The sequence below is a fragment of the Mus musculus genome, chromosome 3, assembly GCF_000001635.26.
Source record: "Mus musculus strain C57BL/6J chromosome 3, GRCm38.p6 C57BL/6J".
Taxonomy (NCBI): Eukaryota; Metazoa; Chordata; class Mammalia; order Rodentia; family Muridae; genus Mus; species Mus musculus.
The window spans coordinates 143,346,148-143,362,096 of record NC_000069.6 but is presented as its reverse complement, the minus strand read 5'-3'; the positions used below and the strand labels follow the sequence as shown (position 1 = coordinate 143,362,096).

Here is a 15,949-nt window from a genome sequence, read left to right as displayed (position 1 = left end):
TTATTTTTTTGGGTCACTCTCTGAAACTGGTGCTTATGCAATGAGGCTAAAAAGAAGGCTACTAGCAGAGGAGCCACCATTTCAAAAGAAAATGTGTTTATTGTTTGACACTGTCTTGAAAACAAACACTAATAAAGTTTGGTCCTTTTTCCTTTGTAAAGAAACTATGTGTAAGGAACAAAGAGTATAGCAAATTATGGATAATGATGCAGTTTAAGAAGAAAATGGGGCCTTTTCGGTCCCCGCCAGCACCATGGTAGTTTGGGCTCGGAGTCTGTGGACACCTGCAAGGTATCAACAGGACCCACCACGAGATCTTAAGACCTCTGGTGAGTGGAAAACAGCTGTTGCTCCAATCCAATCCTGCGGGACCTGAGACTGCATTAATTAGGGAAGCAGAAAACCCAGCCTGATCAGGGGCACAAGTCCCTTCCGGTCCCCACCAGCACTGGGGTAGATTGGGCACTGAGTCTGCGGACGCCTGCAAGGTACCCACAGGACCCTTCACGGGATCTTAAGACCTCTGTGAGTGGATCACAACTTCTGCCAGGAGGCAGGTTCAAACACCAGATATCGGGGCACCTTCCCTGCAAGAGGAGAGCTTGCCTGCAGAGAGTACTCTGAACACTGAAACTCAGGAGAGAGCTAGTCACCCAGGTCTGCTGTAGAGGCTAACATAATCACCTGAAGAACAAGCTCTAACCAGAGACAGCTACAACTAACTCCAGAGATTACCAGATGGCAAAAGGCAAACGTAAGAATCTTACTAACAGAAACCAAGACCACTCAGCATCATCAGAACGCTGCACTCCCACCCCACCCAGTCCTGGGCACCCCAACACACCCAGAAAGATAGTCTCTGATTTAAAAGCATATCTCATGATGATGGTAGAGGACATCAAGAAGGACTTTAATAACTCACTTAAAGAAATATAGGAGAACACTGCTAAACAGGTAGAAGAACTTAAAAAGGAGGCACAAAAATTCCTTAAAGAATTGCAGGAAAACACAACCAAACAGGTGATGGAATTGAGTAAAACCATCCAAGACCTAGAAATGGAAGTAGACAAAAGAAAGAAAACCCAAAGTGAGGCAACGCTGGAGATAGAAAACCTGGGGAAAAAATCTGGAACCATAGATGCGAGCATCAGCAACAGAATACAAGATATGGAAGAGAGAATCTCAGGTGCAGAAGATTCCATAGAGAACATTGGCAGAACAATCAAAGAAAATACAAAATACAAAAAGATCCTAACTCAAAACATCCAGGAAATCCAGGACACAATGAGAAGACCAAACCTACGGATAATAGGAGTAGATGAGAATGAAGATTTTCAACTTAAAGGGCCAGCAAATATCTTCAACAAAATTATAGAAGAAAACTTCCCAAACCTAAAGAAAGAGATGCCCATGAACATACAAGAAGCGTACAGAACTCCAAATAGACTGGACCAGAAAAGAAATTCCTCCTGACACATAATAATCAGAACAACAAATGCACTAAATAAAGACAGAGTATTAAAAGCAGTAAGGGAAAAATGTCAAGTAACATATAAAGGCAGGCCTATCAGAATCATACCAGAATTGTCACCAGAGACTATGAAAGCCAGAAGATCCTGGACAGATGTTATACAGACACTAAGAGAACACAAATGCCAGCCCAGGCTACTATATCCAGCCAAACTCTCAATTAGCATAGATGGAGAAATCAAAGTATTCCATGACAAAACCAAATTCACAAATTATCTTTCTACAAATCCAGCCCTTTGAAGGATAATAACAGAAAAAAAAAAGTACAAGGACAGAAACCATGCCCTAGAAAAAGCAAGAAAGTAATCCCTCAACAAACCAAAAAGAAAACAGCCACAAGAACAGAATGCCAACTCTAACAACAAAAATAATAGGAAGCAACAGTTACTTTTCCTTAATATCTCTTAATATCAATTCCCCAATAAAAAGACATAGACTAACAGTCTAGCTACACAAACAGGACCCAACATTCTGCTGCTTACAGGAAACTCATCTCAGGGAAAAAGACAGACACTACCTCAGAGTGAAAGGCTGGAAAACAATTTTCCAAGCAAATGGTCTGAAGAAGCAAGCTGGAGTAGCCATTCTAATATCGAATAAAATCGACTTCCAACCCAAAGTTATCAAAAAAGACAAGGAGGGACACTTCATACTCATCAAAGGTAAAATTCTCCAAGAGGAACTCTCAATTCTGAATATCTATGCTCCAAATGCAAGGGCAGCCACATTCATTAAAGAAACTTTAGTAAAGCTCAAAGCACATATTGAACCTCACACAATAATAGTGGGAGACTTCAACACACCACTTTCACCAATGGACAGATCGTGGAAACAGAAACTAAACAGGGACACAGTGAAACTAACAGAAGTGATGAAACAAATGGAATTAACAGATATCTACAGAACATTTTATCTGAGAACAAAAAGATATACCTTCTTCTCAGCACCTCATGGTACCTTCTCCAAAATTGACCATATAATTGGTCACAAAACAGGCCTCAACACATACCAAAATATTGAAATAACCCCATGCATCCTATCAGACCACCATGGACTAAGGCTGATCTTTAATAACAACATAAATAATGGAAAGCCAACATTCACGTGGAAAATGAACAACACTCTTCCCAAAGATACCTTGGTCAAGGAAGGAATAAAGAAAGAAATTAAAGACTTTTTAGAGTTTAATGAAAATGAAGCCACAACATACCCAAACTTATGAGACACAATGAAAGCATTTCTAAGAGGGAAACTCAAAGCTCTGAGTGCCTCCAAAAAGAAACTAGAGAGAGCACACATTAGCAGCTTGACAACACACCTAAAAGCTCTAGAACCAAAGGAAGCAAATTGACCCAAGAGGAGTAGACAGCAGGAAATAATCAAACTCAGGGTCGAAATCAATCAAGTGGAAACAAGAAGAACTATTCAAAGAATCAACCAAACGAGGTGCTGCTTCTTTGAGAAAATCAACAAGATAGATAAACCCTTAGCCAGACTCATTAGAGGGCACAGGGACAGCATCCTAATTAATAAAATCAGAAATGAAAAAGGAGACATAACAACAGATCCTGAAGAAATCCAAAACACCATCAGATCCTTCTACAAAAGGCTATACTCAACAAAACTGAAAAACCTGGACGAAATGGACAAATTTCTAGACAGATACTAGGTACCAAAGTTAAACCAGGATCAAGTTAACAATCTAAACAGACCCGTATCCCCTAAAGAAATAGAAGCAGTCATTAATAGTCTCACAACCAAAAAAAGCCCAGGACCAGATGGGTTTAGTGCAGAGTTTTATCAGACCTTCAAAGAAGATCTAATTCCAGTTCTTCACAAACTATTCCACAAAATAGAAGTAGAAGGTACTCTACCCAATTCATTCTGTGAAGCCACAATTACTCTGATACCTAAGCCACAGAAAGATCCAACAAAGATAGAGTACTTCAAACCAATTTCCCTATGAATATCAATGTAAAAGTAATCAGTAAAATTCTTGCTATCTGAATCCAAGAACATATTAAAACAATCATCCATCCTGACCAAATATGTTTTATTCCAGGGATGCAGGGATGGTTTAATATACGGAAATCCATCAACATAATCCATTATATAAACATACTCAAAGACAAAAACCACATGATCATTGTGTTAGAGGTGGTGAAAGCATTTGACAAAATCCAACACCCACTCATGATAAAAGTCTTGGAAAGATCAGGAATTCAAGGCCCATACCTAAACATGATAAAAGAAATATACAGCAAACCAGTAGCCAACATCAAAGTAAATGGTGAGAAGCTGGAAGCAATCCCACTAAAATCAGGGACTAGACAAGGCTGCCCACTTTCTCCCTACCTATTCAACATAGTACTTGAAGTCCTAGCCAGAGCATTTCGACAACAAAAGTAGATCAAGGGGATACAAATTGGAAAAGAAAAAGTCAAAATATCACCTTTTGCAGATGATATGATAGTATATATAAGTGACCCTAAAAATTCCACCAAAGAACACCTAAACCTGATAAACAGCTTTGGTGAAGTAGCTGGATATAAAATTAACTCAAACAAGTCAATGGCCTTTCTCTACACAAAGAATAAACAAGCTGAGAAAGGAATTAGAGAAACAACACCCTTCTCAATAGTCACAAATAATATAAAATACCTTGGCGTAACTCTAAATAAGGAAGTAAAAGATCTATATGATAAGAACTTCAAGTCTCTGAAGAAAGAAATTAAAGAAGATCTCAGAAGATGGAAAGATCTCCCATGCTCATGGATTGGCAGGATCAACATTGTAAAAATGGCTATCTTGCCAAAAGCAATCTTTGCTTAAACAATAAAAAGTTTAGAACACACATTTCCAACTTAATATTTTAATGTAACTTGATTGATGTGTAATGTAAAAAAGCAAATAGATTCATCCTGGTGTCTACTCTGAAAACTTTGGATCCATTTTACAGCCTTGTGACTGTACATAAAGTTGGCTTATACAAATGTTTCTACTTCCCCAACATGTTGTCTTCTGTATCTTCCTGGACATCTACTGATGGACACTTAGTTTAGGATTTTTTTACATCTATCTATCTATCTATCTTTCTATCTATCTATCTATCTATCTATCTATCTATCTATCTATCTATCTATCATTTATCTATCTATCTATCTATCTATCTATCTATCTATCTATCTATCTATGATCTATCATTTTTCAATATATCTATCATCTATCAATATATCATCTATCTATCTATCTATCTATCCATCCATCTATCCATCTATCTATCATCACAATCATCATCATCGACTTCTGTGTGTATATGGGCATGAGTGCTGCCACAGCACAGTTGTAGAGGTCAGAGAACAAATAATGGGAGACTCCATCTCCTACCATGTTGCCTCCTAGGATCCAACTCAGATTCTCAAGTTTGGCAGGAAGTTCCTCACCTCCTGAGGCCTGTCTAAGGCCCTTGATTCTAGTGTACAATGTCAATAATTTCTACGAATGGCTGGATTGATAGTTGAAGTGGAATTGAGTGGATGTTCTGGGTCCTTTCCCAAGAAAGCATATTACTAACTTACAAGGAACTTATATTCTACGGAAGTTGTGTTGCTGTGTGGCAGAGATGGATGAAAACATTGGTTGCATTATATGCCTGCCAATCCTTGACATCCTAAATCTTTAACTTTAGTCATTATAGTACATATGCTTCTATCCCACCATAGTTTGATCTTGTATGATAAAAATGAGAAAAAAAGCTATGTTAACTTTATGACCTACTGTCTTCCATGCACTTCGGAGTAATTTTCCTATCATAGATTAGGAAATATTTTTCCAAATACTTTGCTCTTTTAAAAACTGGGTTTTTGCTAGGCCCTGGCCTAGTCTCTGCTCACAGTCAACTATTGGATGGATCACAGGGCCCCCAATGGAGGAGCTAGAGAAAGTATCAAAGGAGTTAAAGAGATCTGCAACCCTGTAGGTGGAACAACATTATGAACTAACCAGTACCCCAGAGCTCTTGTCTCTAGCTGCATATGTATCAAAAGATGGCCTAGTCGGCCATCACTGGAAAGAGAGGCCCATTGGACAGGCAAACTTTATATGCCCCAGTACAGGGGAACGCCAGGGCCAAAAAGTGGGAGTGGGTGGGTAGGGGAATTGGTGGGAGGGTATGGGGGACTTTTGGGATAGCATTGGAAATATAAATGAGGAAAATACCTAATTAAAAAAAAGAAGAAGAAGAAAATGGGAAATCATGACTGGCAGAAAAGAGTGTTTCAAGAGCTATCAACATTTACGGAAAAGGTTCTTTGCCAAGAGTTGAAAGTAGGGTAGAGGGACAACAGATTCTCTAAATCTCCCTTGATTGTCTGTATATGAACATTTTCAGGAGGACAGGGTCACTATCGTTTAGATGATTTCACAAGTTTGTGATTCTAAATAGATTAATTCCTTTGATCTTGGAAAATGCGTACAAAGAGCTAAGATACTTAAAAGCAGCCTCTCATAAATCTCGTTGAATTTCAGGGCTAAGTTACAAACAAGGATCCTATGTAACCAGAGTCATGACGACCTGTAGCTCATCTACAGGCTCAGTTCAGCCCCCTTCTGGCAGCAGTCGATGGGTGAACATGTAGGAAGAGGAATCCACAAGGAAAGGAGCCAAGACTCAAATGTGGTATGAGTGGAAGTGGGGATTCTTATGATGAACCTTTATGCAGGTTCTATGTAAACAACTAGAACAACAAAAGACAGTGAACTATCAGGCTGTTGCAGGAAGGTGGAAAGTGAATTCACTTCATACTCCAGAATGAGGAGTGTCATTGTGCAAGTTACCTGGGCTGTCTTCAACATCAATACCAAAGGGGCATGACAGGCTGCCTCTGAGAAAGTAAGACACTTTCTTACTCTATGATCAGAAGTCCACCAGAATGGGTGATTGCCCCTCCAGAGTGGAAGATAAACCACAGCCACCCTAGGTGCAATTATAAACTGAATTGAGCATTGAATAGAAAAAAATTTACAGAGGTGAGGATAGTGGAGAATAAACTCTGGTGATTCAATAATCCATACATTAATTCCACAAAGAACTAACAAGGTACACTGTATTCCCTGGAGTACAGAGCTGAGTTTGAATAAGCAGAGAAAGGCCATTGGATTGACCGAAAGTAAGTGCTCTGATTTACCACATAAGATGTTCTCATTCTTTATGAAAGTTCAAAACCAACACATTACATCAGTCCAAACAGGTTGAAAAGTCCCTGGCCATCATCCCAAATTACCCTTTGTCCCAGGAGGTCAAGCTAAAAGCAAGGCATAAACACATGTCACTAGATATGTGTGTCACTAGATCCTTGTGCATGTGACTGCATTAATCTTCAGATGATGCCAGATATTAGCATTTACTATTTCTAAAAGTCTCAGTTTAGGCCTGTGGTTGTGCAACAGTGCCAAGGCACTGCTGCAAAACACCATAGCAACTTCACGGCTGCCACGAGTGCTTAAGTGCTTCAGAGTCCTGCAGGAACATTGCTCAAACATGCAGAGATGGCTCAAACTAAGAATGGACTTTCTGACTCCAACCTTAGCTCTTGCTACAACCCCTTTTTCTCAGAGAAGGTTTTTCCAGTTGCATTCATTTTTCTGATTATGGTAAATCCATTTAGACAATTTTAAAAAGACCAATATTGCATGTTTTCTATCATTTGAGGTTCCCACATATAGAGAGATACATGAAATCTTGTGTTTGTGAACATGACATGAAAATAGAGGGAAAACCATCTGGGGGAACTAAGAGAACTAACAGGAGTGACCAGGGTTGAGGGAAAGGAGCAGATACGAAGGGCAGAGTTACTAGTGTCATACCTCTTCTGTTCTCTTTTATGTTCCCAGGGAAATTACACTCTCAGGGTATTCTTGGTATTCTAGACAATATCTGGGAGTCTTTTTCCTGACTTGATGTAGGAGGATGCTTCCCCATAATAGTATGTGCCTGCTGATAGCAAACTGTGGCCCAAACTGTGTCTTATTGCAGAAAGAGTACACCATCAGCCCACCCAGGTTGGCAGGAGGAGTGGTTCATAGCCATCCATCTCTTGAAATGGACAATCCCTACCTTAGCCTTTGTCTTTCAACTATAAAATGTCATTGTTCCTTTGCTTTATAATGCATATAATGCATACATCTAATATATACATTATATACATTGTATAGAGATTATAGTATATATAGGAAATATAATTTATCATAATTGATAATCCCTTTAACATGATCCACTGAGTGACCTGATGATGTTTGAAGAGCAAAATTCGTGAGATGCACCACCTCCTCTGCTTAGAAGGCCTTTGTGTTTCTGTTCAGATTCTCAATCGCCTTTCCCAGAGTAACCATTTCAATTTCTGACAAACAGGAGAGTCAGGATTATTAGTAAAACTGAAGTGATTACAAAACAATCCCCGTGAAACAAATGGCAGTCAGCTTGGTTTTATGTGAACAAAGTACTCTCTACAAGTACGGTGCCCTTCACTTTTCCAGGCGCTATTAAGCAAATTCCCCCGTTCAGTGTTCTGATCGGCATCCTGGAAGGGCAAATTCATCTCCGATCTGTAATGATTTGCTCCCACCGAATAGTTTAATTACTCCAGCTCACCAAAGGTTCAGGTCCACTGTAATTAGAATACCATAAACTTCAACTGGGTATGACAAGGACAGCCATTTGTGTCTTTACTCTGACCTATTTTTACAAGTTCTCCCAAGAAAGTTTGTAAAACTCTGAGAGCCACAGATTCAGACAGGATCTCATGAACCAAGAATCCTTCCTGGGCTGAGGAAGGCAGAAAGAGAGTCAACTGTTGATCCAAAGTTTAGTGTCTGAAGCCTGGAAGCAAATGATAATTTGAGGTAAACTACAACCCAAACAAAAATTAGAGTTAGGATAAGAATAAAATTTTAAGTTTCCCTGCAGAGGGAGAAAGAGAAAAGAAAGGGATAAAGAGAGAGAGAGAGAGAGAGAGAGAGAGAGCGAGCGAGCAAGAAAGCACAAGAGAGACAGAGAGAGAAGAGAAAGACAGAGAGACTGAGGGAGAGAGAGAGAGAACAGTTATGGTCATAGGTCATGAAACAATAAAGAAAACTGTGATAAAGAAGAAAGAGATCACAAGAGGATGAAGACAGTGGGAGAGATGAAACTAAGGTGGTTTGAGGATCACGTGCCATGAAAGAAGCCGAGAAGTTATTATAAAGGAACTAATGAGAGCATAACAGAGAAAGAATGATCAAAAAGAAATATGCATACATGGAAATATGGCAACGAACCTTATTTTATATGGACACTTTAAAAATTAATTAATAGAATCTTTAAATATAACAACAAGCACCAGGATGGATCAGCAGGATCATGTTCTCCACTGTGCCCGATGGCTATGAGTCAAGTTCTAGAGCCATGTGGTGAAAACTTTGCGATTCATTCTCCAACCTCCACATGCGTGATGAGGCACACCTGTGCCTCTTCCCACAAAACAAATCAATAATGTAATTTTAAAGGAAAACATGAATAGAACTATGATATGTCAGTTATCCAAACACTGGTTCAGTGTGTACAAATCTGTGAGTTCAATTCCCAGCACCAGGAAAAATAGGCAAAACAAACAGCCAAATGTCGAATTCTAGAGCTGATAGGAATGTCACTATAGCCTAAGACTGATGAAGACTGTGGAAGGGTTACCATCAAAAGCCCACAGCAGGTGGAAGCAAAGCCAAGGAGATTCTCTTGAGCCTCAGTTTACCATTATTCCCCAATATTATTTAAAAGGCCTGTGGAGAGTTTTTATTTTTGTTTTTGATTTTTGTTGCTTTCGCAATTTTTCTCTAAACACATTGAATATAAATACCTAAACGAAAATAGTCAAATTCACTCAAAACCAACTTACTAGACATTGTCTGTGTATGAGATTGTAAGAAAGAGAGGGTCCTCAAGTCAGTGGATGTCTATCTATTGCACCCAAGAAACATCCAGTCCAACAAGACACTAATCTAACAATGCTGTCTTCTTCCACTGAAGACAGGTATTTAGGCTTTCTCCTACTATCTACATTTTAGCAAAATTTTAAATATAAATTGATTCTTTTTGCAAGCTGACAGCTTTCAGCAGAGCGCAATTTCTTGTGATGCGTGCCATGATTTTTAGACAGATCCTGAGCTGGAACTACACATTTGTCTTTTCCCTTGCAACTTTGGAAGTCAATTTACAGGAGCCACACCTGACTGAATTCCTAATGGCCTATTTTAACTATTGTGAATTTGCCTTAAGTAGTGTGATTAACCTCTCCTGAAAAAGATCTTGAGATAAATATAGAGCAGTAACTTTAAGGAGAAGTCCCTTTGGGTGGCAAAGTTCTCCCAAGAGTCAAGAGTGGGAGGATCAGGAGACATGATATGTAGAAGTCACCTAGAGAAGATACAGCCACTTCAGTTGGAGCTGAACAACCCAAGACAACCATTGGCAGCCTGCACTCAGGGTTTCTTAGTGAAGGTAGGAATGGAAGAACTTCTATGGATGCTTATTGGCAGACAATGTCTTGGAAAGGAGACAGATAATACTATCAGAATTTAAAGAAAAAAAAAAAGAGCCATGTGTATTGTCAATCCACTCATTAATTTCCTTCAAATATACCAGGAGCAGGAATGTACCACCCAAAACTATAACTCACTGTGTGTCCTGTGCTTCCCACAACTCAAAGATTAACGGGAGCCTTGAGTACATTGGGTTTTATTCTGGTCCTTTTCACCAGAGTATTAGATATTGAAGTTTGAGAACTCAAAAATCAAGAGCATTCAATGAGCAGTGCTCTAAAAATTTTACTGGCAAAGGAAGTTAAGGGTGGAGTTAAGCCCTCAACTGACCTGTAGAGACTCACTTGTACCAGTTGAGGCTTAAGTCCAACATGTCTTCAAGCACTGTGTGTGGCCTTAAGACATCTGGCATGAAATTGCCACTTCTCAGAGCCACATTGCCTAGAGTCAGTCAGCACATGAGGCCATGACTAATGTCACCGTGAAGACACATCTTCTGTACAACTAAGTTGTATGGTTGTTTTTTCTTCTGTGTAGATTCCTTGTGTCAGGACCACTTCTGGAAGTGCTGGTGTCAACTTGTTCATGCAAAATAGAAGACAGGAGTCAGATGTTCTATTATATAGTAAACACTGATCAGACCCCTGGTTCATTAGGCATTATTCACATGCCAAGGAAGCTAGAGGCTTAATATGTGATCCTTAATGAACTCGTGACATGGAAGGTGTTGAGATTAAAAATGAAACATTTGAAAGACACAGAAAACTAAAATTTGGAAAGACTATTGGTACCTTTAAAGACAGAGGCACAACCCCAGTGCAAATGTGGTTGTGCATGGTGCATGTCTATAGTCATATAGGAGGCTATAGTTAGCATATAGGAGGCTGAGACAGCAGGCTCAAGAGCTCAAGTCCACTTCTGTATTTGCCAGGCACTGGCATAGCCTCACACGAGACAGCTATATCAGGGTCCTGTCAGCAAAATCTTGCTGGCATATGTAATAGTGTCTAGGTTTAGTGGCTGTTTATGGGATGGATCCTTGGGTGGGGCAGTCTCTGGATGGTCCTACCTTCTGTCTCAGCTCCAAACTTTGTCTCTGTAACTCCTTCCATGGGTATTTTGTTCCCTATTCTAAGGAGGAACAAAGTAACCACACTTTGGTCTTCCTTCTTCTTGAGTTTCATGTGTTTTGCAAATTGTATCTTGGGTATTCTAAGTTTCTAGGCTAATATCCACTTATCAGTGATTGCATATCATGTGAGTGCTTTTGTGATTGGGTTACCTCACTCAGGATGATTTCCTCCAGATCCATCCATTTACCTAAAAATTTCATAAATTAACACAGCCATTTATTGGATGGAACACAGGGCCCCCAATGGAGGATCTAGAGAAAGTACCCAAGGAGCTGAAGGGGTCTGCAACCCTATAGGTGGAACAACAATACGAACTAACCAGTACCCCTAGAGCTTTTGTCTCTAGCTGCATATGTAGCAGAAGATGGCCTAGTTGGCCATCACTGGCAGTAGAGGCCCTTGATCTTGAGAAAATTATATGCACCAGTACAGGGGAATACCAGAGCCAGGAGGCGGGAGTGTGTGGGTTGGGGAGCAGGGCAGGGGCAGAGTATAGGGAACTTTCGGGATAGTATTTGAAATGTAAAGAAAGAAAATATCTAATAAAAATAAAAGAGCTCAAATCCAACTTGGATTAAAAAAGAAAACTGAAGAGATAGTGAAATGGAATTCTAAACCTTTCTGACAAAAGATAAATACAGTCACAATTCAATATATATATATTCAATATACATATACATATATATCGTATACCTCCCTTGGACTAATAAAGTAGAAAATGTACAAAAGAGCCACCCAGTGTTACTCTGGGAATGCTGTTCACATCATGGTCTAAATTTATGGTGCTCCTAAAGTAGCGTTAGCTTCGGCATGAGCAGACTTTATATAGCAATTCTGCAGGGATGGAAGAGCACTGTGAATTAGAAGCCACATTTTGGCCTGTACCTTTTCCCAACCACATCTAATGTCCATTAAACTTCCTTTTCACTTTCTATCCCTGGGCAAATAGAATGTAAGACCATAAGCATCTTTTCCTACATCACCTTCTACCACGTTGCCCAAGTCACTTTATAAGGATGCTCAGCACCACTGGAGCCTTAACGTGCCAGGTTCTTGACTAAATACTTCACTTTTATTAGTGTGTGCAATCATCCAAACACACTCATAAGGTAATTGGTACTAATAGTCCAATTTGACAAAGAGGAAATTTGCCTAAGGTTATAGACCTAGTAAGCAGAGCCTAAATTCAAAACCAAGTCAGCCCAGTGTGAAGTGTCCCTTTCATTTGTCCTCCATTGCTTACCATGTCAGCCCTACCTCAGCACTTTGACTATTAGTAAATAGCAGCTGGTTGTGTATAAACCATGGACTGTTCTTTGCTGAGAAAAAAAAATGTTCAGAAGAGTTAAGTAAAGGCTGGCAATTTAAATTCATGGCTATCAGTGTAGAGACTAAGAATTCATACAAGCAGCTATAAAATGAAGAGCAACTCAATGCTTCCAAAGATGTGAAACTACAAGAATACCTTTAAGAAGATGCTGTAGGCAAAGCTGGAATAAGGAAGGTTCCTGAAGACACAGGATAGGAAACAGTGGGAAGCCAGTGGAGAAACTAAGAGCATCCTGGTAGTCCTTTTCTTTATCTTAAAATAGAAAGAAAATGACCAGCCTTTACCACAGGGGAATCACCCGTGTCAAAAGAGAAATGGCCACTGCAAAAGAGGATCATTCGACAGCTACAAATTAAGAGCTTTCCAATATGTTAATCTGTGTTGTGAAGTCAATGAATGAAGTAAGCAAGTGGCTTTACTTCTTGCGGTCTCTCTGCATCTGTAAAAGGACCCCAGCTTTGGAACATCTTTTTCTACAAATCAAATAAGATAATACATGCTAAACACTTAGGCTGGGTAGTTTATGCTAAGTGCTTAAAACACTGGCTAGGAGATACCTTGCTAATACTGTGGTCTAGTGGAAAGAACTTCACTTTGTCCTCATTCTGACCTTGTTTGAAACACTCAGCCACAGTAGCATAGCACTTAGAGTTATGGAATCTCTCTGAGTCTACAATTGTAAAACAGTGGCACTTGGTGGCAGAGGAAAGATCATAATGACAAGTTTACATGTCCCCAGTAAGTAGAACTCACATAATCACACTTGCTTTCTGTGTTAAAGAACATTATTTTTGCCCAGGTCATAGTTAGAATATGATGCTAGCTACCACGGGGCAGCATTTGGACCCTGTGGACCACTGCCCTTCTTTGCATATACTCCCTCTCAACACACCTTTATCAATGTGAAAAAACACTTTTCCTATAACTCTACTCCCTCTATACCCACATCATAAACATATTATCATTGCTTAGTCTAGATTTTTCTTTCACTTTTTAAAATAATTTATTACTAGTATTTACTTTACTTATTCACTTTACAAGCCACTCACTGCCCCCTATCAGTCACCCCTTCCCACAATCTTTCCCCCATCACCCTTCCCCTTCTCCTCTGAGTGGGTGGGGCCCCTCTGGATGTATCAAGTCTCTGAGAGGCTAGGCATTTCCTCTCCCACTTGAGGCCAGACAAGGCAGCCCAATAGAAGAACATATCTCACATACAGGCAACAGTCTTTGGGATAGCCTGCACTCCAGTTGTTCAAGATGCACATGAAGACCAAGCTATACATCTGCTACATACATGTGGAGAGCCCTATGTTGGCTGGTCCAGCCCATGTTGCCTGGTGATTCAGTCTCTTAAACCCAAGGGTCCGAGTTAGTTGACTTTGTTGGTCTTCCTGTGGAGTTCTTATCTCCTTAGAGGCTGCAATCCTTCATCATGTTCTTCCAAAAGACTCCCCAAACTCCATTCCTGTTTTGCTGTGGATGTCTGTATCTGAGTCAGCTGCTGGTTAGAGACTTTCAGAGGACAACAGGTTCCTATCTGCAAGTATAACATAGTATCATTAATAGTCTGAGATATTGGTGATCTTTTACAACATTTTCATACTCAAAATAGCTCCATTGGGAGACAAAATCAAAACCAACAATAACAAAAAATACACTGACTTCTCCAGCATAGCTTCCTTTGAATTTTAAGTTTTGGGGGGGAAGGGGAATTGGTTTTTAAAGGCTCTGAGCAGCCTGATAGAAAAAAAAATTGAATGAGAAGTGAATTTCCATATCTATGTTCAAGAAGCTATGCTTTCATATATACCCAACTTATATTTTAGGGTTAAGAAGCAAAATTGAAAAAAATATGAAAGAATCATGAAGCAGTCAGGAACACAAATTAAACACTCACATTCCAAATGGAAAATGAAATGAGATTGGATTCCTCGCATGTAAAGTTCCTTACCTTGGGGCTAGAGAGAGAGCTCATCTGAATCTGAGTCCCCAGCACTCACTACATCCACCTGTCATTCCAGCTCCAGGGGTCCAGTGCCCTCTTCTGGCCTCCACTGGCACCTGCACACATGTGCACATACACATAAATAAAAATAAAATAATAATTTTAAAAAGCTACTTGCCTATATGACTGATCTATGATAAAGAAATGGTTAGTATATACGTAAATATTGTAATTATCTTCAGCAAATACCCTTTTGATATCCTTGGAAAAATATGTTTATAGTCTGAACTGTGATTCTTCTATGATTAGCTATATCCCACTCTAAAAGAATTTAGCAAAGTGTGAATAACATTACTAGCCTTGGATACTGTATTTTATATTTGCATTTTCTGGGTCTTATTACTTTATGGATACTATTCAAATAGTTTTTCTTAGCCAAGTTTGGTGTGTTTACTTTGAATAACAGACCTCTGCTTGAAACGAAATGCTATTAAAATGACTCTCACACAAGAAACTAAACAGAACCAAGAGGAAGATAGCACATTATGCACATATATTCCAAGCATAAAGCAAAACAGAGGGAAGAAATGTGAAGTGTCTGAGCGAGATAAACTAGAGTTTCAATGCTGGAAATTAAGCAAGAACTCAGGAACAAATTCTCTGTGAATTAACTACAGCCACATTTATGCTCTGACTGGAGCCAAGATCCATCTGGTAGGCTCAATGAATAGTTCCCAGAACATCATTTCCACTCCCAAAGACTTTACAGGCTAGCTTAGAAAGGTCACTGTCTTTTTTTCTCCCTCTTTGTTTCTCTGCTTCATTCCCTTTCACATACACAGATGTAGATATACAAAATACTTTTTTAAAAACCATAACTAAAATCATGTCAATCATACAGAAAATAACATAAGGTCAGACCTATCTACCTTAGAATTTATAGAATGATGCATGTATAGGAATAGTGGTACAAATATCTGAGTGTACAAGTCCTCATTTGTTTTGCTTATTTTTATCAACTTAACTTGGAGTTTTGAGGAGCAGGGACAACTACGACTGTATGAAGCACTCAGAAGACCTGAGGTTGTCATTATGCCTACTCGATGCTTCCTCCCTTTTATCCTGATGTTACACACAAGGAGGTGGACAAGCTCCCAGAGGACTCCACTGCTGCTTAACACAGCAATGGAATTGTCCACGGTGAGCATGCTGCAGGAAACGCTTGAGTCTCTTTAGATTTGCTGATATTTATCACCGAAAAACCTAAGAGTAAGATGTGCATTTGGAAATCCCACTTTCCTAGGCAAAAGACTAAGCATCTTAGAATCAGCTGTTGAATGAGTAATGGTTGTATGCTGAAGCCTCATAGGAGGTATGGGGCACCAATGTATGATATAGGAGGCTCAGAAGCCTGTAATGAAGCACTGGTGGACAAAT

At 39.5% G+C, this 15,949-nt stretch overlaps 2 long non-coding RNA genes across 2 annotated transcripts in view; one reads left to right on the top strand and one right to left on the bottom strand.

The window, feature by feature from the left end:
• The window catches only part of Gm40159, a 101,288-nt gene that overhangs the window by 17,343 nt on the left and 67,996 nt on the right, over positions 1-15,949 (top strand). The window lies entirely within an intron of this gene.
• Positions 11,876-14,629, bottom strand: Gm52618. The gene is made up of 2 exons (XR_003954572.1): positions 14,519-14,629; positions 11,876-14,104 (listed from the first exon to the last, which is right to left on the bottom strand). It is a non-coding gene; the product is annotated as a predicted gene, 52618 (long non-coding RNA).